At 44.6% G+C, this 9,486-nt stretch overlaps 1 long non-coding RNA gene across 1 annotated transcript; it reads right to left on the bottom strand.

The window, feature by feature from the left end:
- Positions 1-4,630: 4,630 nt before the first annotated feature.
- On the bottom strand, positions 4,631-9,169 carry LOC145713339 (uncharacterized). The gene is made up of 3 exons (XR_014136407.1): positions 8,988-9,169; positions 7,752-8,104; positions 4,631-4,958 (listed from the first exon to the last, which is right to left on the bottom strand). It is a non-coding gene; the product is annotated as an uncharacterized LOC145713339 (long non-coding RNA).
- Between the last annotated feature and the right edge of the window lie 317 nt (positions 9,170-9,486).

The following is a 9,486-nucleotide window of genomic DNA, read 5'->3' as shown; positions in this document are numbered from 1 at the left end:
TAGCAGTGAATATACACTATGGCTAGACTTCACAACCACCCTTTGAGGTCACTACATTTTAAATTTTACAGAAGAGTGAGGTAGCTGTATAATTTATTGTCCAAACTGGAGCCCTTTTGGAGTAATAGGCAGCTTTTATTAACTACCAAGGGCAATAGATATAATCTAGAACCATTCCAGGCAGACTGGCATGAATAGTCAACCTAGATGGGGAAACATCACAGAATAAGTGAACTAGTTTGCCCAACATCACAAAGCCAGTAAATGGAAGCATGATCTAAGGTTAAAGCCAGATCTGTTCGTCTCAAAACCCCGTGCTTGGCCTGTGCTTCCTTCTAAAAGGAAGGTATTCCTTCTAGAATCCTTCCTTGATAGTTTAGTTAACTATTCAAACTCTGTTGACAGCATAGTTCTCTATCAGGCAAAAAAGATGCAGGCCTTCTCTGTTCTTAGAAAGGCCCTTCCAAGGAAGCGGAACATATACAGAGGCTGACTACATTCCCGCCATTTTTAACAGAGGTGAGAAGCCAGTTTAGCTATGCTTATTTGGTGGCAGGTTGGGGGTAGGGTGCAGGTCTCCAGCAATTTTCTCCGGAATGCTCTGGCATGCAAAGTCACTATCCCTGTTGGGAAAGCATTATCATTGGAATCTGTTCACAGGCATGTAAGAGGGCCAGAAATGAAAACATCGTGTTCTGCTTTCTCTAGGGCTCTTCAGATTTCCGGCAAAATGGAACTTTCTCTTCAGTGTAAATGAGTGGGTTCTCTGATCCTCAGTGTTTCTCTATTTGCTCGTCTGTTCCCGGAATGACGTCTTTCTCAGAAATGTATACATTGCCCCCTTTACGTGATAGCGAGAAGTAATGTTGGCTGCTGAAAATCAGAACACAGCAGGAGAGAGGACTGGGAATATTTCTAATGACGGCTAGCATTTATTGTGCGATTACAGGTATCAGACACTACTTAAATTGCTTCAACTTTATCAACTCACTTAATCCTAACAATAGGACTAGGAGATACATATTATAATTATCCCCTTTTTATTGTAATTAATCTGTATTGTACATCTACCTTGTTGTCCTACTCAATCTTTGTTGTCCTGAGATTCCTTAGAAACATTATTAGCAAATTGAATGAGACAGTTGACTTCTTGGTTTGTATTTCCTATAATGGCAAAAGTTCCCTGGTAGATGTTTGTGGAAATATTTTGGATATTGATAAGCACCTTTCTGTCTTGCAGGTTAGGCAAAATCAAGCTAGTTGTTCAGTATGGCTGGAAATCTAATACAGGAGAGAAGATCAGCTCCCTTTCTCTCTCTGTCTACTTCTCAGTGATGGCCATACTTGAAAATTTTAGAAGTTGAGAAGCAGGGCCGTTTTTTCTCATCTACATTTTATGTTAATTTATTTTTGAGAGAGAGAGAGAGAGAGAGCGTAAGCACACGAGAGGGGGATGGGCAGAGAGAGCTGGAGACACAGAATCCGAAGCAGGCTCCAGGTTCTGAGCTGTCAGCACAGAGCCCGACTCGGGGTCTGAACCCACGAACGGTGAGATCATGACCTGAGCCGAAGTCAGACACTTAACCTTCTGAGCCATGCGGGCGCCCCTCATCTACATTCTTCTAGATCATCCACCTAAGCTGTCTGAATACAGATGTTTACCATGAAACTTAATTCCAACTGGAACTAAAAAGAAAATGTGGCCCAACATTTGTTTTTCCCTCCTGAACTGGATCTCGTGATGCAGGGGAACGCTCAGGTGAAGCCGGACACCAGGGAAATCTCTTTTCCCTTTCTGGAATTGTACCTTCTTGGACCCTGTGAAGTGCAAAAGAGAAATTGGAGCACAAATTTTATAAAGTGGGGTTATTGTTTGTATTGGACATATTTCAGGACTGCCTGTGACTTTAATATGAGTGCTTTGGTATCAAGTTTTATGTTCTAACTGGCATTAAAAAAAAAAAAAATCATTCTTTCCCTGAAGGCTGAAACAGCCAAGATGTTATCTGTTCCTTGTGTTAATTACTGATAATGAGCATAAGACACACGATGGCAGAGACACTGACCAAACTCACAGATGGTCCTCAGATACAAAAGGGCTGGATCTTCATTAGATTATAAAAGTAGATTGGATCCATTGACAAGCAGCAGCTAACAGGGCGTTTCCAACTCATGTCCCTAAATAGCACAAGGTGGATCTGCAAAATGTTATTGCCAAGTGCCCCCCCCCCCGCACCCCCCCGGAAAAGAAATGAAATAATTCTTCCCCATGTTCGGTCTTTGTAGCTATCCGAGGGCTGGGGGAAAAAATGCATTTATAGGCCTGGAAAAATAGGAGCGGATTATCCTTTTCATAAAACTGAGTTCTAAACCTGAAATTATATTTCTTCCAGATTAACATTTTATTTTATCTTTGCTTGTTAGAAATGATTATTTTTTGTTTCTTTCTTTTTTAGGCTGGTTGAGAAAGCAGTTTGTCAAGCTGCCACATTGGAGCTTAAATGGACTTATCTATTGAAAAATACTCAGTAAAAATTGAAAAGTGCTTCTCATTACATTCATCTGAGCCCCCCAAGATCACTGCATGTAACTGTCTAGTGTAAAATTATGGGCACGGTCATGTAACCACCTCTGGCTGCAGTCTCAACTTTCCGCGTCTTTTAGTGCCAAATACGTATGCTTACTTCGATTGTTGCTTGAATCACATTTTTTTTTTCCTTTTTCTTTTTGGGTGATCCCAATTTGTGAGCTGCTTGGGAAACTTTTGTTGCAGGGGGTGGGAGTGTCTGAAAAAAGGCCGTGGATGGTGGTGAGGGGCAGGAAGGAAGGTGGCCAGGTCTTTACGCCTTTCACGGTGGAATGTCTAGAGACCTCAGCAGCAAACATCTTTGAATGTTTGGTGTGAATATGAATATATGGGTGTGTTACATTGATAAAGGAGGATCATTTCAGCAATAAAAAATTACTTTTAGAGTCAGCTAGGGTCCTGTTGGGCTCTTATAAGCATGGCAACTCTTCCCAGAGACTAGAGCATTGATGGTTGGTTTTTTTTTTTCCCAATTTTTTTCTTGAAGCTTCTCATACCGTACCTTTCTGAGGCATTGTAGTCTAAACTGGAACTCTGAATTAGGAAGCTTGATGATTCCTTGTATTAGCAGTGGTGACAATACTAATATGTAAAATACTAACGATGATAAAACAATCACTCCCATTTAGGACTTTATGGTTTACAAAGCATTTTCTTATCCATTATCTCATCTGTGATGACAGTTGGGTCACAATACTGCTCCTCCAGAGAGGACTTCCAATGCACTCCTTCTAGATCAAAGTCTTCCCCAGCCTCCGGGAGTGCTGGTGAATCTCCAGCATTCTCCAGCTGGACAGCGAATCTCCAAGGGTAGTAACCTGGCCACCTGGGAGAACGCAGATGGAAAAGGAAGGAATCAAAGCGAGAGCCATAGACTTGATGCCATAATGTGAAGGAGCTTTGTTTCTCCCCCATATATTTTTAAGCGAACCTTGGGACTTAGGGAGGTGGTTGGAAGATCACATGCTCTTTGAATGCTGTATTGTAGTTGAAATATAAAGCTGCTCCATAAAAAGTTTGTATTGTGAAATGTCAAGTTTTTGGCACATGTCGTATTTGTCAAATGAGGTTATGTGAGCTGAGCTTTCCAGCATGGCCTCCCCTTGTCTAGCATTGGAAGAAAAGTTTCATAGGGGAAAGCCCAAGCCATCTGAAGCCAGATTGTACTCAGTTTCAATGTCATGAAAAACTACCTCAAAAAGAAACATCTGTAAAAGAGAAATTACTGAATTCTAGAAAACATACTAGGATATATGGCAACTTCTCATGTTTTTGGACTATCAGGAAGAGGGAGAGTGAACAATCATAATTTGATGTAAATTAAGGTACAGAAAGGTCGAACCTTTGTTTGTCTTACAGATGGAGCATCAGTTGATTAATTACGTTCTTCTTTCTGACTTCCATCCCACCCCCAAGTCATTCAATTGTTTGTTGAATAAATCCCCTAGTCAGAGTTTTAATGGTAAGTTTGAAACAGGGTGCTGTTGAAAAAAAACACCAGAGGCCGAATAGAAGTGAGGTAAGGTTTTATTCACGGTCGGGCCAAACCCGATCTCCTGATCTTAAGGAGAAAAGTGCAGAGAATGGCCCCAAACAAAGGTAGCAGTGAGCTTCTATGGATTTTAGCAAGTCAGAATACATCATTATTTAATTAACCAATTACAATTTCCAGCATTTCATGGTAGCCAATTATATTGTGACCCACAGACGTTAGTTTCGGCGGGCACCTATCAATTTAAAGTTCTTTGTCCTAAGAGGGTTTAAAATGACCAATCATAGTTAGACACCCAAGATACCGTGGGGCAGTGAGTTCGTGACTTTTTACTTGTTGGTCTTGCCTAGGCCAGATCTTGGGAGAAGGGGTGGGGGAGCGTTTTGCAACCTAAGTTATCTAGCAAGCAGGTGAAGTTACAGAAGCGAGATAGGGCGGTTAGTAATTTCCGCTAAGCCTAATAGGGAACTACATAAGCTTGTGTCTCAATTATTCATGAAAGGTGAGTTTAAGCCGAACTCATACGATAAGCTTTCTGATATCTTTAAGTTGACCTATTACATTCCCCACTCCTGTTTGTTAGTTATTCAAACCTTTGAATAACCTTATTCTGGCATTTGGGCTAGTGGAACGTATTGGCTATGCAATACCATAAGCTTTATAGATCCTATTTTTCAATTTATAGTAGTTTTATCAAACAGGGTCCTATAGTTATAGCTAGAAAGAGAAAGATAACGGGTCCCGCAAGGGCACTTAGGAGAGTTGTTAGACAAGGGGATCAGGAAAATATAGACTCATACCAATTTTGATGAATTTGTCATTGTCTTCCTCTTTCCTCTAGTCGTTGTGTGATCTGACTCAAGCTCTGCTTGATGATTCCTGAATTACTGACATAAAAACAGCACTGTTCCCCAAGGGCCATACAAAGCCCTCCTTGTTGCAAAAATAACAGGTCCGATTCTGAAGTACCACCTCAGCTCAAGAGTTTGCAGATTCAGACAGTTTATCGATATTCCTTTCTAATTCTGATATATCCTGATCAGTTTGTTTGCTTAGTAATTTGAAGTTCTGATCCCCTGTGATGAAAGCGGCAGTACTTACGCCAAAGGATCCTGCGACCCCCAGTCCTACAAAGAGGGGCACTAGGATAGTAGAAATGGGTTCCCTCGTAAATCGAGACTGGGAAATGAAACCTAGGTGTTCTCCTCCTCCTTCACCTGAAAAGTAGAAGACCTGGGGTAGGAGGTGGACTAGAATGCAGAAATCAGACCTCTTGATTATAAGGTGGAGGTTTAAACAAGGGGTTAAACCCAAGGAGCAAGAGAACCAAGTCCCAGAGGGCGGTACAAGGAAGTAAAGGGTATCCCCCACATAAGTATTATTTGGCAAGTAGATGGTGCTGTTACAATAAGTCAAATACCTGGACTGTTTTATCTGGTAATTTCCAGCATAGAAACAAGTCCCTGTTCCTTCTAGATCTCCTAAGGTGAGACTTGGGTTCTGCCCCCAGGTACAATGACCATCTGGCCATGGCTCAAATTCCTGACTTGGTCTTCTCTCATTCCCAAAGGGACTGGAGCACCTATTCCTATGTAGTAGGGGGGTCTAGGATCCAAACATAGTCAACAACCCTGTGTGATGTTAGGGTTGGTGGCATTTAAAAACTTAAAGGTATAGTACAAGGCTTTAAAAGTATTGGTCTCTCTTACTTCAGGTTTGTTCCTAGTGGGGGAAGGAGTCAACATAAGGGCAGTAGTGGTGGGTGAAAGGGCCATAGACTTAGCTGATGATCGGGCTAGAGGCCTGGGGGGCAGTTTTCCAGGGTCAGGGAGAGGGTTAATTACAGGATTGGGCCCAATGGGCGTTCTAGGGGTGGCTCTAACTTTAAACCTCTGAATGGTGAACTCAGTGCCAGGATCAAGACCAGAAACGTATAATCTCAATCCCCATGTTCTCCCCGTATTCCATCGGGGATCTAAACCATTTTTAATGATGATAGTGACTAGGTGTTGACTCTTGGTCATAGACACTGCTCTTATAGACTGTATAAACTGATCCTTTTCAGTAACCCAGTCAGCTATGGTTTCACAACCCATGAGGCACAGTGAAACTGGCCTTGTCCTTGACAGTTGGGGGGCCCGTCAGAGGGACAAGCATAAAACTGTACTCCTTTGAAACTTAGGCAGTCTGGGTTTCTCTGGTAAGGTGACACTCCGGTAGCACCTTGATACTGTGGTTGTTGTTTCCACTCAATGGGGAACAGAAGACACAGATTAAAGGTCAAGGTGGGGGAAGCGTAAGAAGTAGAATTTGCTAAAACCTGTCCCGTAGTGGTTTTGCTAACTATCCAACGGTATTGGACAGAGGCGTGGTCAGAAAATGTTCCTCCCACCAAGGAAATTATTAAGAACAAAATTACCCAGCAGATTCTTTTACCAGCCGGACCTCCAAAGGATTTTCGGTCTGTTTGACAGTCCATTGTAGAGGAATGTGGTCGGGGTGTGCCGCTTTAATTTGAGAGCGATGGATCCAGTGGCTCCGGCCGGCAAGTTTCACAGCGGATGGGGTGGACAGGATGATCGGATAGGGCCCAACCCAGAGTGCCTCTAAATTTGGGGAGGTGTGACGTTGCATCCAGATCCAACCTCCAGGTCGAGTCCTTGGTCTGATGGTTCGACTGTAGAGGGCGGTTCTTTCCGGCTTTCTTTTACTAGGTTATGGATGGCTGGAAGTGTACTTTGTAGAGCCTGCAAGGACTTAAGGAGATGTTGGTTTGAGATTTCCACCCATTGTTCATCTCCCAATTTTGGAAGCAAGGGAGGCGGTCTCCCAAATAAGATTTCAAAGGGGGTAATGCCTTTTATGTAAGGTGTACGGGGGCAGGGGGGGGGCCCGTACCCCTAATTAATTTCTGGAATTAATTTAGTCAAGGTTTCTTTTAGAGGTTTCTTTCTACCTGCCCTGAACTTTGGGGGTGGTGGGCACACTGTAATTTCCAATTTATTTGTAAGCTTTTGGCCAATATTTTAGATATCTGGGCTATGAAAGCCGGGCCATTATCTGACCCCAGACCAATAGGGATGCCAAATCGGGGAACCAATTCATTGAGTAATTTCTTAGCCACTATCTGAGCGGACTCTGTTCTAGTGGGGAAAGCCTCTACCCATCCAGAGAAGGTGTCCACTAGTACAAGGAGATAATGATAGCCATAGAGTTTTTCCCAATGTTGCCCGGGGTCCTTTCTGGTGGGGTTGAGGCCTTCCCTGTCCTTTGCTGTTGCCTGGGGGTTTTCCCCCAGGACGAGGACTTTCCCTATTTCCTTCCCTTGCATAATGGCAGGGCTGTCTCTGCTCTGAAAAACTCGCTGGGCTATTTCTACCAACTCTGAAATTACCTTTCCTTTGAATCCTTCTCATTTTTGGAGCTTTTTATGGATGTCGGGGGCCGACTGAGAAACGAGAGCCATAGTGATGGTTTTTCGGTTCTCTATTGCCTTGGGGTCAATAAGAGAATATAAACAGTAAGCCTGGTAAAGCCTTTCTAGGAAGGCTGCAAGCGACTCATTCGGTCCTTGGACCGTGTCATGAATCTTTGTCAGATCGGTGGGCTTTCGTGCCGCTGTGCGAAGCCCTTGTAACAGAATCTGGCGACACTGGAGTAGATGCTCCCTACCGTTATCCGTGTTAGGGTCCCCCTGGGACGGTGCGGAAGGGAAAACGTGCTCAATTCTGTGAAGGTCTGTGGTAGGCATCCCATCTGGGCTGAGGACTGCTCTCGTGGCTTCCCGGAGCACTCGGGCCCTTTCCTCGGAAGTCAGTAAGACCTGCAAGAGTTGGTGACAGTCTTCCCAAGTAGGTAAGTGAGTGGTGAAAATGGAGCTCAATAAGTCAATTAGGCCCTGGGGGTTTTCAGAGAAAGGCAGGTTCTGAGTTTTCCAATTGTAGAGGTCTGTGGTGGAGAAAGGAGTGTAGACAAGCTTCGGGTGTGTTGGCTGCCCGTCTGGACCGGGAGCCGGAGCCGTTTGCCTGAGAGGAAGGATGGGAACTGGGGCATCGGAGGACTGGTGTTCTCCTCTATAGAGGGCTCCTGATCTGGTATGTGGGGGACTAGTCAAAGGGTCTCCTGCGGCTTCTGGTTCCTGGGGAGCTAGTGGAGTCTGGGGAGAAGGAAGTGGTCTCTGAGGATCGGATAACAAGTCCCTCCCTTTGAGTATCTCCTGAAGCACTGGGGAAAGCCTCTTTGAAGGCTGAGTGATGGGAAGCAAGGGTTTGGAGTTGGGAGGAGAACAGGAAAGGAAGAGGGAAAGGGAGATGCCAGATGACAGCTTTTGGCCCTGTTTCTGGCACTCTGTCAACCAAGAAGGTGGGTCTTCTAGGAGGTCGACCCAAGTCACAGCATACGGCTCCTGGTCGGGATGAACATCCTGCAGGATGAACATAAGCAAGGTTAAGATTCTAGGAGCCCTCTGGGGGCCAGTCAATCCCAGAGAACGTCGGCCAGTCCAGTGGGCAATATGTCCGCAGCCAGGAAGGCTTTAGGTTAAAGCCATAGTTCCTTCCTCTTTTTCTGAAACCAGAGAAGTTATTTAGCACGCATTTAAGGGAGGGAGCAAGGCTTGGACGAAGACTGACCCATGACGGAGGTTAAACAGTGGGTCACACCAGAGATAATGATAGGTTAACAGGAAACATTTAACAGGGCACACAGAGCACTGAACATAGAACAAATAGTTGGGGTGATCAAGCCCAACCCAGATGGTCCAAAGACCCAGACGGTGCTGGGGACATCTCCACCAGACACCAGTTAGGGGGAAGTTAAGCTGCGTCCAGCCTTCCCTCCTAGAATCAGATCTGTCCAGTAACAGAAAACAGAGAACAGAAAACAGAAAATAGGCGCCGCCTCGCGTACCTTGCTTAAGCCAGGTCTGAGAACGGAAGGCCGGGGCCGAGGAACGTCTCTCGGGAGCTCTCCCCTAGCTGTTCCGCTTCAGCCTCCGAATTTCGGGTGGTCATAGACTCTCGGTGGAACCTCCAAATGAAACAGGGTGCTGTCGAAAAAAACCACCAGACACCGAATAGAAGCGAGGCAAGATTTTATTCACAGTCGGGCCAAACCCGATCTCCTGATCTTAAGGAGAAAAGTGCAGAGAACGGTCCCAAACAAAGGTAGCAGTGAGCTTCTATGGATTTTAGCAAGTCAGAATACATCATTATTTAATTAACCAATTACAATTTCCAGCATTTCATGGTGGCCAATTATATTGCGACCCACAGACGTTAGCTTCGGCAGGCACCTATCAATTTAAAGTTCTTTGTCCTAAGAGGGTTTAAAATGACCATAGTTAGACACCCAAGATACCGTGGGGCAGTGAGTTCGTGACTTTTTACGTGTTGGTCTTGCCTAGGCC

Source organism: Panthera onca, chromosome F1, assembly GCF_046562875.1.
Source record: "Panthera onca isolate mPanOnc1 chromosome F1, mPanOnc1 haplotype 2, whole genome shotgun sequence".
Taxonomy (NCBI): domain Eukaryota; kingdom Metazoa; phylum Chordata; class Mammalia; order Carnivora; family Felidae; genus Panthera; species Panthera onca.
Note: the sequence above shows the minus strand (reverse complement) of the source record. Positions and strands in the feature narration are given on the sequence as shown.